Here is a 10,456-nt window from a genome sequence, read left to right as displayed (position 1 = left end):
ATACATTTATTGTATAAAATATGATTTTTTGTATGTATGCATGCATGTACTGCACCTTGAACTCCGGGCTTGGGTATCTTAGCTTTTGTGCTCAGGCTAGTGCTCTACCACTTGAACCACAATGACCTTTTGCTGCTTCATTTTGCTGGTTCCTAAGAGTCTTGCAGATTTTCCTGCATGGCCTGGATTTGAACCATAATTCTCAGATCTCAGTCTCTTGAGTAGCTAGGATTATAGATGTAAGCCACCAGAGCCCTGCTCAATGTGATGTTTGGATACACATGCATAAACAGTGAAATGTATGCTCCAGTTAAGCAAAGATTCTCTCATAAGGTGATGTGTATAGTGCCTCCCCAGAGCTGCTACACCATGAGTCCCATTAGTAACAGAAGTCAAAAATGGCAACTAGTGGTGGATTTCATCTACCTGCAATTACTTTTTCTCACTTTTAAGATAATCACAAGAGCCATCAAAATGAGGCCTGCCACCTTTATTTTCTTTTCTCTCTTAAAATCCCGAGGCACCTTGCAAAAATGAACTCGACTCAGTGCACTCAGTTCAGCTATTTTTTTCCCCAGCTAACATTGTGGTCCAAAAACCATGGAGAACAATTTGCAACAGACTGATTCATCATGTCAGAGCCGGAAGCCTCTTGGCAGACAAGAGAACTATCTCACCTCTCAGATCTGTACAGAAAAGGATATTTGCTGATGTTTTCATTCTTTTTTCTTTTCATGATGTGGCTTCTACGTGCTAGAGAGCATTGGCTTTTTTATGACTCAGAAGCATAAATCCTTTCCTAAAGTGAAGGATTAATTTTTAGAATGGAAAAAAATTAGTTTGCTCTGGTTTTACACTTAAATGTGAGAAATGGTTACACAGAACCAGTGGGTCTAAAATGTTACAATGAAGAGAGGGAAGGATGCTAACTGAAATGTAACCCAAAAGGTGGTTCTGAATACTACTCTGTAGGTAGAATCAGCTTTGTGACACTAAAGTTCAACCTAGTTTGTTATAATAATCATCAAAATATTCACACTCTTTTTCTTCACAGACTACATCTTTGGGTCCAGAGAGTAAAATTACCTTTGTGTGTGTGTGTGTGTGTGTGTGTGTGTGTGTGTGTGTGTGTGTGTCTTACAGCCGGGGGAGGGGGGGTGGGAGGGAGGAGGGAAGAGGGGTCCTAGGCCTTGAACTCAGGGCTTGGCCATTGTCCCTGAGCTTTATTGCTCAAGGCTCGTGTTCTACCCTTTGAGCCACAGCTCCACTTCTCTTTTTTTGGGGGGAGGAGGGTCCAGTCGTGGGGCTTGAACTCTGGGCCTGGGCGCTGTCCCTCAGCTCTTCAGCTCAAGGCTAATGCTCTACCACTTGAGCCACAGCACCACTTCCGGCTTTTTTTTTCTGCTTATGCGGTGCTAAGGAATCAAATCCAGGGCCTCATGCATGCAAGGCAAGCACTCTACCACTGAGCCACCTTCCCAGCCCCTCCACTTTTCTTTTTTGGTGGTTAATGGAGACTCATGGACTTTCTTGCCTGTGATGGCTTTGAACTGGAATCCTCAGATCTCAGCTGCCCCAGTAACTAGGATTATAGGTGTGAGCCATTAGTGCCTAGCTAGAGAAGAAAATAATCTCAATTCAAGCAACAACTTGGAGCCTGACAAATCATATACAAGGGATCATGGAACTCTACCTTTGGTCTCTCTCAGTGTCATCTTTTCCAGATATAAATTCTAAAATGGGATGTCACATTTCCCAGTAATGGAATAATAGTGAAGGTAGGCACTCATGGGATAAATTTGATGCAATTGATGTGACCAGATCTCCTTTAAGCTGATGGTTAACCTTAGGTAGTGAAGGGTTGGTTAGTGAAGATTAGAAATCAACTTGGCTGCAGATCAGTGCTAGACTTCTTAGGTTAAACATCTAGATCAAATGGCACTGGGCATGGACCTGCTGTCTTGTGATTTATGCTTTGTGTGTGATCACTTTTCTCTGTGATGAATAGGGAAATTGACTTGTTTTCTTTTGATTCGTCCTCCACTCTGGCCAGAGTGACCTTTCTGAAACATGAAGTTAGTACATACCACTCCTGTCACTCCTATGCTCTTCTCCATTGGCTTCATTTGCTCCCGGGATAAAGACATCTTGAGTGTGAGATGCAATGGTCCCTACTTGAACAAAATCTCTATACCTGTTCAAGATGGGATGGAAACACTTAGCACCTTTCTGGAACACAGATTTCTCTAATGTAGGTTTAGTACCCTACTTCCTGGTGTCTTATTTTTCTGAACTTTATGCCTTTCCAAGGAATTATACTATTTGAGATATTTCTTATAATATGATGAATTTAGAAACATATCTGCTGGGTTCTGCTGTAAACTATTATCTCATTCAGGTTCTTAGTTAAAGGAATAGTTCTTCTGACTTACTGAGAGATTTGTTTGTGTTTTTTCCTCTGAATAGGCTTTTAATTCCATTGTTAAAATGGGGACTGGGATGTAGCTCAGTGGTAAAGCATTTACCTAGCAAGTACAAGGCCTTGAGTTCAATCCCTAGTATCTAAAAGGAAATATAAGCAAACAAATGAACAGTATTTCTTTAAAAAAAAAAAAACCCAAAACAACCTTAAACAAAAGAAGTTAATGGAAAGAAACTAAAAATGGAAGCAGTTTCACTTTTTAAAGTATTAGAGGCATTAGAATCAGAATAAATTCACACAGTTGGAAGAGAAAGGCGGAGAAGCTAAAAAGAGCAGTGGCATCAAATGAGAAAACAAGGCAAAGGAGGAATCCTATTTAGGAAGCTGGGAACCAAGGCAGATTAAAGGAGAAATCCTCTGGGACAGGCCTGGCTCTGTCAGGGAGAGGCTCAAGGACATTTTTGTGGTAGCTTAATTGCTTCCTGCAGTATCTCTGTAACTCTTGGGCATCTGAGTTTCTCTTGCTCAGTGTCCCTGTCTGGGTGGTATAGCTACGAATGTACGTAAAAGAGAAAATGTAATACACCCCATCTACGTACAGGAACGTGGTGTTCTATCTCCCAGAAAAGAACCCGCGACTGCTTGGACTCCAGGCTGCATTCCTGAGCTCTTCTAAGGATGTAGTAAACAAGCACTTGGAGTCCAGAGGTTCATGGAGAGAAGACTTCATGTTGTGAAATACCTTTCATATCTCTGTTTGGCATCACAGGCTCCATGGTGAACAGATGAGTTTTTTTCTTTGTGATGCTGGTCCCCCATGAGGCTTGATTTCGGGTCCTGGGAGCTTTTCCTGAACTTTTGTGCTCAAAGCTAGTGCTGTACCATTTGAAACACAGCTCCATTTCTGGCTTTTTTAGGTGTTAATTGGCGATAAGACAGACTTTTCCTGCCTGGGCTTCAAACTGCGATCCTCAAATCTCAGCCACCTGAGTAGCTGGGATTACAGGCATGAGCCACTAGGGCCCAGCTCACAATGATTATTTTTTGATAATGTTGTGCACTTGTGTCACTACTAAACCCACCAAATCCTCCTTTTTCTGTTTTCTGAAATTGCTCCAAAAATGCAAAATGCTAACATAATATTCCAAAGTCATGGAAAATGAAATACTAAGGTCAGGTCAAAGAAGATGATATAAAGTACAAAATGAGGTTTTAACTCAGGACCACTAAAACTGAAGACTTTCTAGGCAGACATTCTACCACTGAGCTACCTTCCAGCCTTGTTATTATGATCATTAGTGTGAGTGTGTGTGTGTGTGTGTGTGTGTGTGTGTGTATGAGTGTGTGTCACTCTTGAGGCTTGAACTCAGGGCCCAGGCACTGCCCCTGACCTTTTTTGCTCAAGGCTAGCATTTTACCACTTCAGCCACAGCTCCACTTTCAACTTTTTGGTGGCTAATTGAAAATAAGAATATCATTGGTTTTCCTATCCAGGCTGACTTCAAACCTGGATCCTCAAATCTCAGCTTCTCAAGTAGTTATGATTGCAGGCATGAGTTACTGGCCTTTTAAAAATTATTTTTGTCTATATTTTTGTTTAGTTATTTTTCCGATAGAGTCTCATGTTTTCATCTGAGGTTAGACTCAGACCTTCTTACCTACAGCCTCCTGCTTAGTTGGAATGAGCAGCATGTGCTACTATGCCCGGTGAAGTTTGGCCAAGTTTGTGGTACATGTTGTGTGTAAGTTCATAACTTGAGCCTGTAAAGTGAAGAGCTGGTTTATGCTGAGCTAGTTTTGGAAAATATACAGAAACAGTATCTGCTTGGTAGCAGGATCTGCTTCCAGATATTTAAAAAAATAATCTACTTTTGATTGGCACCTACTAATTGTACATATATATTGAATATAGTGTAACATTTCAATACCTGCATATAATGTGTAATGATTAATTTGGTGATTGACATATTTTTGCCCAAACACATAAGAAATCCTCTATGTCAGCTATTTTGAAATATTCAGTTGTAAATAGAACATTAGAAGGTAATGTTTTTATCCAACTGTACCCTTGGAGTGTAGCTTGCTAAGTTCTTTTTTTCTTATCCCTTTAATTTGAGGATTTTTACTTGAGGATTAACTTAGCCCACCTTGGATATTTCTATTATTCTCTTCATAAATGCACAGGTTTTTTCTTTGCCTTGTTTTTTTTTATGCAGTGCTTTTCAAGAAAAGTTTATATTTCATCTATGGTTTTTACTTTTATTACACAGAACATGGTAAAATTTTGGTGCATATAAACATACTTTTAGGGGAGGAGACTGGATTTATAGCATGGAATTCCATTGACCCATTTTGGGCAAAGTATTTGGAAGATAATTATTATATGGGATACCTGTTTTCAGGAAGAATTCCTCTGCATTATGCATCCAATTAAAATGTAGCTTGTACGAAAATATTCTTCAGATACCAGTTTCTAAAAGTTCATGTTTTTCTGATCTACTTAGTAGCATGTCCTGAACTGATCAGTGATTTGCAGACATTGCTCTTTTTTTCCCTCCTAAGGAAGAGGGATAAATAGATAGCAACCTAGCAACTTTTTTATTAAAAGCTCAAAAACCTAGAGTAAATACTAAATAAAAAATCCTTCCCCAAGAAAAATAATAAAGAAAGCTATAAAGTAGTTTAACAATACATTAAAAATTTAAATATTAGAGAAGTATACAAAATAAAAAACCTTCATATTTTCATTTGCCAGTAGAGAATATTTATCATATTAGTGTTTGTCACTTTTTTTCTTCCTTAGCTCTGAGGATTGAACTCAGAGGCCTTGTGCTTCCTAAGTAAGTGCTTGCTCACTTGAGGTAAGCCTCAGACTATGTTGGTACTTTTACTTTTGTGATACTTATGTTTTTAAAAATAATGTTATCTTGTAGAAATACATGCTCTTTGTGTAACAAATTCAAAAATAAGTAACGGCAAAGATGAAGATGAAAAATTCACACAAATTCTACTCCCCAGAAAGAAGTCATTGTTAACATTGTATAAATACCATTATAGTGTATTTCTTTATGCATAGATAGACAGATCAGTTAGAAATATTCTTATTAAGAGGTAGTATTATACAAGATACATTAATGAAAAGATATAGTTTTTCTTGAAATTAATAGTAGAAAAAGAAACTAAAAGAATTTCTAGCTTCAAATAAACGTTCCTTTGGAGAAAACATACTGTTGCCTTATAATTTTTTTTCAGATTTTAAGAAGCAATAAGGCAAATAATTCTAAGCTACATTTATCAATTTTAGTATGCACAAACTTTCTCTCATGCCTTCCCAAATTTTGCTAATGTTTTTGTAGTGTCTAGAGAAATGACATTTATATGTTTACATGCCTTCCCAAATTTTGCTAAGATTTTTATATTGTCTAGAAAAATGACATTTATATGTTTACATAGCTAATATTCTGTGCTTAGTTAATTCACATTTTAGCCCAAGATTTAAGTGGATTTGTTATCAGTTTTTTTTTAGCAACTTGAGTGCTTTTATTTCTGGGTTCTGTATTTTGATTTGTATTTTAATTCTTCTGCCATAAATTGTTGGTGACTGTTACATTTCCTGAACTCTGTCAGGTTTAAGGAAGGCCACCTGATGTCCTTCTAGCTGAATAGCATTTGGCTGGCTTTGACATTCTTGGACCACACCTTTTCTTCAACATTCGTGAAGATTAATCCTTTGGCTTTGGCATGTAATATTTTTATGAACAAGTCTGATATGTTTTCCCAGTATTATGATCTGCTTTCTACTTGATTACTTATCCTTTATTCTTTAGTTTTAATGTAATAACTGGGTTATGCTCAGTATAGAACAAACTTTTCTGTACACTAACAGAAAAAAATGTGTGTATTAAGGGGTTTTGTCTTTATATATTTTTGTGCTGGTCCTATGACTTGAACTCAGGGCCTGGGTCCTGTCTCTGAACTTTAGTGCTCAAGGCTAGCACTCTAGCACTTTGAGCCACAGCTTTATTTCCAGCATTTTGGCAGTTAATTGGAGATAACAGTCCCACAGACTTTTTTGTCCTAGCTGGCTTTGAAATGTGATCCTCAGACCTCAGCCTTCAGAGTAGCATAAACCACCATCGCCTGGATGTCTTCAAAGGTTTTAATAACCTTAGTTTCTGGAAAGATCTCTTGCATTGTGTGTGTTGGTTTCATTTTCTGCCTAATAATTGTGTTACCACAAGGGCACCAATTATTCTTATGCTGGATCAGATTTGTCTGTTTGAAGCTTGGCGCCAGTGGTTCACGCCTGTAATCCGAGCTACTTAGGAGACTGAGATCTGAGGATCGCCATCCAAAGCCAGCCCCTGAAGGAAAGTCCATAAGACTGTATCTTCAATTAACCACCCAGAAAACTGGAAGTGGCACTGTGGTTCAAGTGGTAGAGTGCTAGCCTTGAGCTGAAGTACTCAGGGACAGTTCCCAGGTCCAGAGTTCAAGCCCCATGACTGATTAAAAAAAATTATCTGTCTTTTATATCTATTAGTCACCACAAAATAAACACTTTTATCTCTCTTTTTAAACTTTATTCACCGCAATTGCCTCATTTTTATGTTAATAATTTATTACTAACAGCAATAGATACTGTGTTACTGTTTCTAAAATATTAACTAATTTTAAAAGATGTTGTTTAAGACCTCAGTCAGTTTTTCCATCTAGGTAGGTTGTTGTTACCATTTGGTCTTTGGGTCTTTGTTTTATATTTTATAAGTTATCCTCTACCATGAGGCAATTTTCCTTTAAATTATTTTTTAAAAATATAAACTACCTTTAAGTACAAAGGGATTAAATTAGACATGTTGGTTTATGAATACGATACATCTTGATCAAAATCATCCATCCCCTCATTTTCCTTTCAGAGGATATGCACTGAATATTTTGCTGTTTCCTTATTATTTAGATTTGGTATTTCCTTTACTTCCTTATCACATAAAATTTTAGGGCTAACGATGTGGCTCAAATGGTAGAATACCAGCCCCCTCATAAAATTTATATTATTTCCCTATCATTTCTCTTTTATTTGTTTTTCATGTTTGGGTGGCTCTGTCTAGACATTCTGTTTGTGCTAATGCACTGAGCATATCATTTTTTTTCACTTTATCTATAATATTCTATGTTCTGTGACCTCCAAGCTACAGGTTGATGATTATCTTTGTGTTCTACCCAATCTTCTATAAACCAAGAGAATGACAAAAGGAGAGTGCTCTGTTGGGTTGTTTCCAGTGTTTGCTGAATAACTTGGGCCCAAATCATCTTAGGACGTTCCTCTTGGTTCTCCGTCAAGGCTTACTTAAGGGATATTTCCTGGAATGTAGCCTGGGCCGTAAGATGGTACAGCTGTATAGCTCTCTTTTGTGCAGAGTCAGACCCTATTCTATTCTCCCCACCATCATCCCTAGCCCAATTTCTCAGCTGCAAAGGGAAACTATAATGACAAAGTTGGCTTCTTTCCAGGCTTGGGTTTATCAATTCAGTGCAACCTTCTAGGAGTTGGGTAAAGATTAAAGCTATGACATTTCTCTGACTCAGTTCTCAATTTTCCGTGTACATCCTTATTTCTAGATTTTTGAAGTTGCTTGCTTTGTCGCTCTTTGTAATTTCTGCTTCAGTCTTCAGGTTTCCATATTTTCAAATTATTTTGTTAGGAAAAACTATGACTGTTTAATCTGTAATCTTAAAGCTAAAAGGTTATAGCCAAAAGTTTTATATTCAATAAATACAACAAATGATCTAGTTGTAAATTCCATACCATAACCATTTAAAAGGGAGGACACTGAGAAAGAAATATACTACTAGAAATCCCGAAAGCTCAATGAAGAAACCCCAAGAGAATTTTTTAAAAAATGGAAAAGAGAGGGAGGTGATACCGATGATGAACAGCTTTGATGACTAGACAGTCTATTTGAACTAAAGGCACTGGTGTTGAGAATATTGATATTATCACTGTGATTTAAAATTCTGGTGGATTATTTTAGCTTTTGAAAATCGCTCTTTCCTGTTCTAAGAAAAAGCTTGTCTGTTTTTAGTCTAAAACTTTAAAGCTTATATTTGAAATAAAGTTTGATATTTTTTCCTGTCAAACCTTGAAATCTTAACATATGCTTGAAGCTATGAGTAGGTTTTAAGATTTATTTGGTAATCAGAGATTTGTTGGCCAAAGAACCAACTATGAACTATCCTAAAGGTTTTCAGCATTCTAGCATAAGAGGATCTTAAGAAAGCAGAGAGCTGCTGAACACTGGGAATGAAAAAATGTTTGGGATGGAGATGGAACTGAAATTAGGCAGAAAAGATGTGGAATTGGATACTGGGCATAAGAGGCTGGGAATGTGGCTTAGTGGTAGAGTGCTTGTCTAGCATGCATGAAGCCCTGGGTTCCATTCCTCAGTACCACATAAATAGAAAAAGGCAGATGTGGCTCTGTGGCTGAAGTGGTAGAGTGCTAGCCTTGAGCAAAAGAAGCATGCCCTGAGTTCAAGCCCCAGATTTGGGAAAAAAAAAAAAAAAAAAAGAGCAAGGGGCAGGGCAGGAACCCTACATTCTAAATAGATTGTTTTATAGGAACCACATAAAGCTGGAAACTTCATATCAGGAAACAGTGCAATGAACAAGACTGATATGGGTAGGAAACAGGGCCCTAAGTATAAGTGGAACCGAAAATGGGTTATTTTCTATCTCCTATCCAGTTTATACATTTCCTTCCTCAGCCATTCTGTAGGTCTGCCTCAAGATTAAATTAATTTTAACTTAAGAATTATTTTGTTTTTTTGAAATTTATTTTTAATTGAGTTTAAAACTTTATTGAGGGAATTCATGCAATAAACTGATTTCTTATTTATGTCTGGGTTATTCAAAATGTGAAATTTGATAAGTTTTAACAGAAGTAAACACCTATAAAGCATCAGTACCATAGTACCTCTAGATACTATACCTTTCCATCAAGATGTGTAACATGGGCTGGGAAGGTGGCTCAGTGGTAGAGCGCTTGCCTTGCATGCAGGAGGCCCTGGGTTCGATTCCCCAGCACCACATAAGCAAAAAGAAAAAAAAGCCGGAAGTGACACTGTGGCTCAAGTGGTTGAGCGCTAGCCTTGAGCTGAAATGCTGAGGGACAGCGTCCAGGCCCAGAGTTCAGGCCCCACGACCGGACCCCCCTAAAAAAAAAAAATATGTGAAACATTTCCCCTGTTTTGTAATTTCTCACTTCTTCCACATCATCTTCATTCATTTTTAAAACTGCTATTCTTAAACTGTGTGCTGGTGACTCATACCTGTAATCCCAGCTACTCAGGAGGTTGAGATCTGAGGGTCTCAGTTTGAAGCCAGACTGGGAAGGAAACCAGAAAACATCCAGAAAACCTGCTTTGGCTCAAAGTTGTAGAGTGCTAGCCTTGAGCAAAAAAAGCAAGCTCAGAGACAGTGCCCTGAGTTCAAATGTCATGAGCAACAAAAATAAAAATATAAAAAAAAACCTACTATTCTGGAAAATAATAAACTGGAAAAATGGTTATAATTTAAATATATTCATCAAAGTCATTTCAACATCAGTACTTGTTAACTCTAATATCTGAATTACTTTTTTTTCCTGTCTGGATCTTTAGTCATTAGTTTCATCTTACAGTTTAACCTTGTAAGCTTTTTATTGAAAACCAGAGGTGATACATGAAGGCTCTACATATTTTTTCTTTCTCTACAGAATTTTTGTTGTCAGAGAAGGTTGAGGAAGAGGGAGATCATTTTAACCCAGACTGGAACTGTTTTCATTTGAGGTAAGGTTTTGGCTCATTTCTGGTTGGCTTTTATTTTGAGGGTACAGTTCTTCAGCGGGCTTATCTAGAAATCTGAGTTTATTGGCTTCTTTGGGGTTCTCCTTCCCGGTGAGCTCTTAAGTTTTATTGTTTTTGTTTCATTGTCCCTTTGAAAATTTCAAAGTGTAGTTTATTTTCTCAGCTTCTGTACCAATGCTTACAACTTGGC

The 10,456-nt window shown here is 37.6% G+C and overlaps 1 non-coding gene across 1 annotated transcript; it reads left to right on the top strand.

Annotated features, from left to right (window-relative positions):
• Window positions 1–9,443: 9,443 nt before the first annotated feature.
• On the top strand, window positions 9,444–9,508 carry Trnaa-ugc. The gene has a single exon. It is a non-coding gene; the product is annotated as a tRNA-Ala (tRNA).
• The last annotated feature ends 948 nt before the right edge of the window (window positions 9,509–10,456 follow it).

Source organism: Dipodomys spectabilis, unplaced genomic scaffold (assembly GCF_019054845.1).
Source record: "Dipodomys spectabilis isolate Male_0828 unplaced genomic scaffold, ASM1905484v1 ptg000026l, whole genome shotgun sequence".
In the NCBI taxonomy this organism is placed as follows: Eukaryota; Metazoa; Chordata; class Mammalia; order Rodentia; family Heteromyidae; genus Dipodomys; species Dipodomys spectabilis.
The sequence above is the reverse complement of the archived record's forward strand: the minus strand, read 5'-3'. Positions and strand labels throughout refer to the sequence as shown.